We start from the raw sequence: 9,090 nt of genomic DNA, 5'->3' as shown, positions 1-9,090 counted from the left end.
TTTTCCCCCAGTGCTACCACATTTCTGCAGAAAGAGTAGAGGTACCTTGTTTGTCTAATTATTTGAACTTGGCAAATAATGAATGGGAAGCATTTTGAAAATCTAATTTCCTTTCCACTCTGCTTTCCACACTACCACTTGAGTGTCGCTGCAAAAACACAGATGTGATAGTAGCATGTGCTAAAGAGAGAAGGTGATGGGGGAGGGGGAGGCCAGTTATGGGAGTCCACCAGGAAGAGCAAGTTACACGACAATAAGGATGTTATGCAGATTTACGTCTTTGGCTTCTCCATTGATGCGAGTTTCTAGAGATGGAGTCATCCCTCTCTCCCTGGTACAGAGAGGGAGACACCTTTACAAATAAAGATTTCTGTAGAAATGTAAATGTCTTCCACTCAGTTTTCAGAGCTTTTCCCATGTTTGCTGTTAATTAAAAATAAACAGCCTGAAATAATCCTTATGCCAAAGAGGCATATTTTGGGGTGTTATATTCTAATCCCCCTCGCATGTATACAGGGAAACATCATGAAAAATAGTACAGTTTACCCTAGAACAATACAGGAGATGACCTCCAGCACAGGTGAAAACTCACCTACGGCTTTTGATTCTCCCAAAACTTAACTTGTATGGACAAAAAAGGGGTTCTAGGGGAAGTAATCTCACCAAGTGATCTGACCATAAATTCCTAACTCAGCAGGTCATGGAGGGTAGTCATGCCCCATACATGTCGCTTCTTTAATAAAAGGTTTATCTTTGCCATAAGCAAGCCCTGTCCTTTTTTTTTTTTTGTACACCTAGATTAACATAACTTTGAAATGCCTCTTTTCAGACTCCTCAGAAGCTTGACCACCCTCAAGAGAGCACATAATTTTGTTAACTATCCTGTAATCTAATCCCTGACTTGCTTTCTCCAACATTCATGTAATCTTCCTTATGTTCTCTCCTTAATTCAAAATGCATAAAAGAAGCTTCAAACTGTCATTCTGAGAAGCATTTTTCTCAGTCTGTGGAGAGCTTGCTTCCAGATATTGTAGCCTCTGTTTAGCTCAAATAAATTTTTATAAAAATTCTCTACAAGTTTGGACATTCTTATGTCAATACTTATCTCTTGGTATCTGTGGGGGGTTGGTCCCAGGACCTATAAGGATACCAAAGTCCACAGATGCTCAAGTCCCCTATATAAAATGGCATAGATCAATGCATATAGTTGGGCCTCTGTGTCTGTGGACTCTCAACCTTTGATCAATACAGGTATTTATTTAAAAAATTCATATATAAGTAGACCCACAGAGTTCAAAATGGTGTTGTTCAAGGGTCGACTATACTTGAATGGCTGAACTTGGGTTTTAGAAACACTGACCTACAGGAGACAGTGCAAACCACTTGGAATGTCTTAGATGCCAATCATAGCCTGGCTAACTATAAGCTTTCTGGTCCCATCTAATGCTGCTAATCACCATGTGTCTTATAAAGTGGAATAGCTTTCTGGGAACCTGCGTGCTTCTTTACGCCGCAGGGCATTTGCACATACTATTCTTTATGGTTGAAGTCTCTTTCGCTCCCCTTTCCACTGATGAATCACCACTCAAGCTTATCAACCTACCTCACATCTCACCTCCCCAGGAAGTCGCTCCAGTCTCACTGGGCAGAATTAACCTCCCCTTAGTATCCTATAATTTTTTAGTACACTCTCTATCCAAACGTGTAATCAACTGACAGTATTTATGTGTCTCACTTTACAACTAGACTAAGACGTGATAGGTCAAAAACTTCCTTATTCATCCTTGTATACAGAGGCATTTAATAAATGCTTATTGAATGGACATTTTCCCCAATGAACTTCAAAGCAAAAGCAGTTTTCCATTTCGCTGGTTTACCCACCCCACTAATTTACTATGAGAAGCAACGTGATACTCACTTAAGAATATTCTAACAAGCCTCCAGTTCTTACAGATAAATGGCAAGGAAGTACACAATAGTGAATTGTTTAGTATCCCAAAGCACCATGGTGAGGATTTAGAAGGTGTCATTATTCCCCAAAATCTAATTCAGGAAAAGAGATAAGATATTACTATGAGTCATTAAAATTTCTTAAATGCAAATACAGTCATCTGCCACTTAACAAGGGGGGATATGTTCTGAGAAATGCATAGTTAGGCAATTTTGTCATTGTGCGAACATCATGGAGTGCATTTACCCAAACCTAGATGGTACAGGCTACGATACATCTAGGCTACATGGTATACCACTGTTGCATATGCAGCCAGTTGTTGACCAAAAGGTCATTATACTGTAATGACTGTAGCAAGTACAGTCACATGGAGATGCGGGTGAGTAAAATGTTCCTCAGACCTGACAACGGCCTTGTCTCCCCCAGCAGAGCACGGTTCTCTTCCCTGCACAGGTGTGGTTACTCACCACTGTCCCACCCACCTCAATGCTGCTCTCTCCCTCTGCACCTGGGAAGACCTCAAAGGCCTCCTGCTGGACTTCACCTGGCCCCAGGAGTCCTTCACGACCCTGTCACAGGACTTCGCCCCCTCACAGGACTCCACCTCTCACAGGACTCCACCCCTCACAGGACTCCACCCCACTGTGAGTTTTAGGCAAGCCAAGCTCTTCCTGCATGAGGTCTGTTCTACCTGCAGCTTTCTCAAGGCCTATTGTTCAAATCTTGGCTTAAATGTTACCTCCTCAGAGGGTCCTTTCTGAGTCACCATATAGAAAATAAGTACCTCTTCATTCTCCTATCAACACATTCTAGTTATTTTCTTTATTGTTTTCATAAGACTATCTCTGTGTATGTGTATGCTTAAGGAATTTGTTCACATTTTTAAAAAGTAAGGACCATTAGATTAAAAGATTCCCCTCTCCCTTGTTCTCTTCCGTATTCCTAGCACCTAGTTCAGTGCCTAGAACATACTAAGGACACAATATGTACTTGAAGGCAGGGAGGGAGAAAGGGGGGAGCAAAGGAGCGGGGAGTAAGGGAGGGAGGAAAGGAGAGGGAGGGAAATATCCATAATTTCAGGAATCTGATTCTTCCATGCATTGCATCCATTCATTTTTTTAGAGCAGAATTACACTTCGGAATTTAAGAATTAGCAGAATGTGTATTAGATCAATTAGGGTGGAGGAGGAAGGAGAGGTATGGAGAAAACTGTTATTTTTCTGGCTTATCAGTAGCAAACATGCTGAACTATGTAGATAAAATAATTTTGCAGATAAACTCAGTTACGTTTCAAAATTGTTTCTGTCCAGGTAATGATTGTATGTCTCCTTTTCCCTCCTCTGTTCTGCACACTGGGAAGGAGCAACCAAGGTAGGCAGCATCTGTCTACATAGTTTGCTGGTTCTTCAGGGCTCCCGCCAATGGTTTATGTATCTCCACTAACAACGTAATACTTTTTAAAAATGGTTATCAGTCTGAGAGCAAAAAGAATTCTTTCTCCACATGTCATAAATACATTCTGAGTGCCGTTTAAGAGCATGATAAAACTATCACTGCTAGATAGATCCTAAACTAATAAATTTAGCAAAGGCATTTTAGAGCACTTTATCTCAATAAAGTATACTGAGTTGATTTCTCCCAGGCCCAAGTGTGGTTGAATATTGGTTGTGAACACTCAGGGGCTCAAACTTCCCATACCTGAGTGAGAAGCCACCACACCCTCCCCGCACTGACATCCTCTCCTCGCTTTGCTCCTGCGACATCATTCTTAGCTCTTCTTTCCTCCAATGCCAGCGCTCCTCATTCCCTCCGTCTCCTCTGCTGGCTCTCCCTTTTCCATTTAATCTTAACTGCTGGGGTTTTTCAAGGATAGATTCTATCCATTTCTCCGTAAAAAATGAGACCAGGAATATAACAACGACGAACACTTGATATGAGCCACTCTCCTATGCGACTTTCTCAAGCTTTCTCATTTACATTGCCAAAGCTAATAATGTACCCTCCGCCTCCTCCTGTGTCTATTCCACAGAGGAGGAAACTGAGACACAAAGAAATTCAACCACTTACCCACCCTGAGTCTCACGGCTACTCATGGACAGAGCCAGGCAATCAAGTACCATACCCGCAGCTCATGACCATTTCTCTATACCTGTGGTTCTCACTGGGGTAATTTTGCACCTCAGGGGACAGTTAGAAATATCTGGAGACATGCTGGTTGTTACAGCTGGGGGATACTACTGGCATCTAGTGTATAGAAATCTGCTAAACATCCTACAATGCACAGGGTGGGTGTGGAGAGAAAAAATGGTCCCTTTTTTCCCTTCTAGGTTTTTTGGCTAGTCTAATAATTAAATAAGAGATATTAACAGGAGAAAAACAAATTTCATACATATGGGAGCCCCCTAAAAATATGAGACTCAAGGGCAGTCAGACAATCAAGGCTTGTATACCATCCTTAGCTATGGAGAAGGGGTAGAATTCTAGGGCTTCAAAGGGGAGGAAGACAATTCACAGGAATATGAGAAGAGTAAATGTTTGGTAAACAGATGTTTGCTGCTATGTACATAAGTCTTTTCTAATATAAAAAGTTATCTCTGCTAATAGCTCTCTTCCTGGTGATACAGGCCCACTATCTTAATTCTTTGGGGCAGTGAAGGGGAAGGTAAAAAGCTTTTCCTGAGCCTGCTGGGTCTTAATTGCTTTCATCTCAAAATAATCCACATGCCAAAGTGGTACCTTTGGCTTCTTCTGCTCCCCTTGCACCCCCCACAACAAAGAATTATCCAGCCCAGGATGCTGACAGTACCAAGGCTGGGAAACTCTACTCTCCAGGACTTTTATAACCTTTTATGAGGTGAGTTTATCCATGCCCACAACTCTAAGTTCAGTCTGCAAACTGAATATGCCAGGATTTACATTCTTAGCCCTGACTTCCTCTTTGACTTTCATAACTTTCCTGCGTTTGGATATACAGCTTGACATCTCCATTCGACATCACAAATTCAGTGTATCCAAAACTGAACTTATGGACTTCCCCCGCCACATGTCCTCCTCAAGGCTTCCCCGTCTCAGTAAATGACGCCACCATGCAATCAACTGCACAAGCCAGAAGCCTGGGAGGCCTCTTAGCAATTCCTTCTTTTTCCTCTGCCCCTATTCTATCTAACATAAGCACTATTGATTCTACTTCCTAAGTATCTCTGGAGCCCATTCTTCTCCATCTCTACCAATGCTGCTCTCCTAACCTGTTTCCCTCCACTAATTTCTAGCCTGGGAAACTGCAGTCAACTCCTGAGCTCTGCGTCACCACTCCACACCAACCAGGTTACCTCTTATAGATGACGATTCCTCAGAAGACAGCATTTAAAAATTGCTCTGTTGATTTTTTAAGTTTGAAAACTATTAAATTTTTTTTTATTATTATTTTTTAATTTTTTAAGAGAGGCAACCCTTGGCTGACCTCACAGATTACAAGGACCTTGTCAGCTTACAATCCCTTATATTTTTTTTTATTTTTTATGCCTACAGCACCTGGTCTTCCTAGGTAGTCTCCCATCCAAGTACTAACCAGGCCCGACCCTGCTTAGCTTCTGAGATCAAATGGGATCGGGCTTGTTCAGGGTAGCATGGCCGTAGACTTAAATAGATAACTTTACCCAACTCTGACGATATCCTTCTCTGAGCAGATTTCCCAGTTTGGCCATTGTGCTTATCTGTTTCAAAGCAGGATGGTTAGGACTAAAATGGAAGAGTAGGAGACCCCAACTTCTGTCCCCCAACAAAGAACAACAATTAGATAGCTATTCACGAAGAATAATAGGTCTGGTAGAGCTCAGGAGTCCACTGAAGATGCTTCAGCAATGCAGTGGAGCAAGAAACCTGGGAATCACGGAGATATGTGCATGTGTATCTTTTCTCAGTCTTAATGCTGTGCCTGACACATAGTAAGCATTTAATAAATTAAAAATAAAAAGAGCTTGGATGTATATAGCCTTAAGCTGGCGAAAAAGATTGGCCTTACAGTTAAGGCCATTCCTGATCATGAACCAGACATCTTCACAATTAACCTACTGCAGTAGAAAAGTCGTTCCATTTGCTTCTGATAGCCAGAGTCCCACTGGCCCTATCCTAATCATCTCCTGAGGACAGTGGCTCTAGGTTATTTTCCCTTTACCTTAATTTTTGCATGAATTCCTCTCGCTCATTCTGATATTTGAAAGGAATATTCTTACAATTTTCACTTTTTTGTTTATCTTCTTGAGGCTGAATACCTGGCCAGAATGATCATGCAGGATATGAAGAATCGGTGCGTTGTTGTTCCAAGTGTCCTCAGTGGAGGTTATGTCCTCTCTATCGACTCACCAGACCATATTAAAGCCCTAACGTGAAATACTGACAAATCCTTGCCCATTTCCATGGATTTTATCAGACTGAAGAACTATTCTGTGAGTTTTGGGCAATAAAACAATTCTGTGGCCTACAAGAGCTTCTGGTTTCAGACTACCAAAACTACTTTACTTGAAAAAATTCGGTATAAGATGCTTTAGGATAAGATTAATTTATGGCTTAATGACTTTCCAAACACAGTATGTTCTAACAAAATATCTGCAGGGAACAGCACGCTGTGGTTGAGTGTAGAGGAAAGCTGCGTTAAGGATTCTTAGTGCTTGTTCTTATTGCCAGAAATAGCGTGATGTACTTAAATCCCACCTAAGAGATCCTTGAACCTTTGGCACTTCATTAAAGAATGTCTTCAGTCTTCATATTCCCATGCATATAGTTTAAATTTAAGGGTGTTGCTTGCCTTTAATGCAAAGTCAAAATGGCTAGACGGAATGAAATTCATGGAGCAGCATGGTAGAATGGGAATAGAAATAAATTGAAAATCAGGAGATCTGGCTTCAATCCTCTAACACTTCCACTCAGTAAGTATATACAGATGTCACTTTTCTCCTTAGCATCCTGACCTGTGAAACGAGGTAGCTGGACTAGATCAGAAATAACAAACTTGCAGCCAACTGGTAGGCTTTGGCTTGCAGAAATGTTTTCTTTGGGCTTCACAGTATTTAAAAAAAAAAAAAAAAAGAGAGAACAAAAACAAAAAAAAACCCAACATAGCCAAGATTTTTAAAGTCAAGAGATTTCCACTTAAATTCCAGACTTCCAGGTTCTCCTGAAAAATCAAAAGATTTGGCCACCTACATCTGCATTCCTCATGGACATAGCTGTTACAGCTGTGTACCTGCTACCCATTTTAGATAGGGCCCTGGCAATCCAGTTTGTCACCATCTCCACACTCCTCACTCTGGTCCTTGATATTGAGACAGAAGTTATTTTTCATTTATATTCACATTACTCTATTGTCTTGTTGTAGAGAACCATTTCATTTTCCAACTAGTATGTATAGGGGCAGAGAGACTATGAAAGCCACCTGCTTCACTAAAAGTGGCAAAGAGAACATGTTTTTGTGTAACTGAAGACTATTTCTAAATAAGTCATATGCAAACAGGGCGTGTCTTGTTTAAATGACACGACAGGCTGATTTCGCTCACGGATGCTGCCTACCTGTTACTGAGGCATAGAGTTTCCGCCTCCCAAACGAGAGGATCTCAAAGGTCCCTTCCGGCTCTATAAACTTTGTCTATGAAGATGAATATTCTTCTTTTAGAAAAGCTGTTTATTCATCTTTTAGGACTATATCTTTTTCTCCCCCTCTCCTTGTCTCTCTCTTTCAAGAACAACTCACATCCCAAGCAAATTGATGTCTTTGGAGAAAAGGATCTTAATGTATTAAATGGAAAAGCATGACTTGACAAAATTAAACACTGCCGTTCAGAATATACACAAGCCCATGCGTATACGCTGTCTCCATAGGTAAAAACCACCTATGCTCTTCAGCAGGGGCAGAAATGAAATTGCCAGAGTGTTGGGTGGCATACTGATAAGTCATACATAGAAAGACAGCTCATGACTCCTCACCTCCCAAAATTAAGAACTACCGAGATACACAGGGAATCAATTAAGCAAATCAACTGTTTATATGTTCTTGCTAGGGCATAATTATAATGGCCATATTCTTAAAAACCAAAGCTGTGGTACAGACCTGGCACATTGTTGGACACCAAGATAGGATATTGAAATGAGAACCGTTCCAGAAAACCCATGACATACAGACACTCCGGATACAGGCCTTCAGGACATGATGAGAGCCGGGGAAATGTGGTTTACCAAGGATCATACCAAACAAGTTAGAACAAGAGGTGGCCCTGAAGGCCATATTGTTATTGGCAAAATCAGAACTAGAATTGGGATCTTTAATCATCCTTTCCGGTGGCATTCCATAACTCCACCTCCTTGCATTTATTCTAAAATGGCCTTTCTCCCCCACTCCACTCACTTATATACACACAGACACATACTTCTTGTTCTGTCCTCACTGGGGGAGACTCTAGCATAAATATCTCTAGTTGTGGCCTCCCACCTCTGGGTCTTCTCCTAGGCTGGGACAATATCTCAGACTGATTGTATAACCTGGATTGCTTTCTCGCTTTCTCGCTTTTTCTCTTTCTCTCTCTCTCTTTCTTTCTCTCTCTCTCTCTCTCTCTCTCTCTCTCTCTCTCTCTCTCTCTGCCTCTCTCTTCCTCCACCCAGCACCCCCAGCTGAGATTTCAAAGACCTTTTTCTGAGTCCAAAGACCCAAATTTTGGTCAATGAGTCTGTATCAGAGTAATAAAACAGAAAAAATAGAAATAAAAACCTCTCAGACTATATGTTCTTGTTAGTCAACTCACAAAAGTCCTTTACTCATATACAAAATTAAAACCTTGTTCCTCTGAGCATGGTCCCAGAACTAGCAGCATTGGCTTCACCTGGGAACTAGCCAGAAATGCAGAGTTGCAGGCCTTTCCTTAGGCTTAGAGAAAGACATTCTGCACAACAGAGTCCCAGAGGAGATCTGGATGTATATCACAGTTTGCAAAGCTCCGGGTTAAAGGCATGTACCCATCTGATGTACTAACTGCTGGCCAAGGTTAGTTATTACAGACATCTTAATCTAATTAGAGAAACCAGAGAAGAATCAAATGTGCAGTCTGAACTAGCTAGATAGATCATAAGAATGTCCCTTATTCCTTCATAAA

At 41.3% G+C, this 9,090-nt stretch overlaps 1 protein-coding gene and 1 non-coding gene across 2 annotated transcripts in view; both read right to left on the bottom strand.

The window, feature by feature from the left end:
- The window catches only part of ADAMTS18 (ADAM metallopeptidase with thrombospondin type 1 motif 18), a 382,382-nt gene that overhangs the window by 351,940 nt on the left and 21,352 nt on the right, over positions 1-9,090 (bottom strand). The gene's annotated exons all lie outside the window — the stretch shown is intronic.
- LOC111737648 lies at positions 5,471-5,589 on the bottom strand. Its single transcript, XR_002779504.1, has one exon. It is a non-coding gene; the product is annotated as a 5S ribosomal RNA (ribosomal RNA).

Source organism: Pteropus vampyrus, unplaced genomic scaffold (genome assembly GCF_000151845.1).
Source record: "Pteropus vampyrus isolate Shadow unplaced genomic scaffold, Pvam_2.0 Scaffold29, whole genome shotgun sequence".
Classification (NCBI taxonomy): Eukaryota; Metazoa; Chordata; class Mammalia; order Chiroptera; family Pteropodidae; genus Pteropus; species Pteropus vampyrus.
Note: the sequence above shows the minus strand (reverse complement) of the source record. Positions and strands in the feature narration are given on the sequence as shown.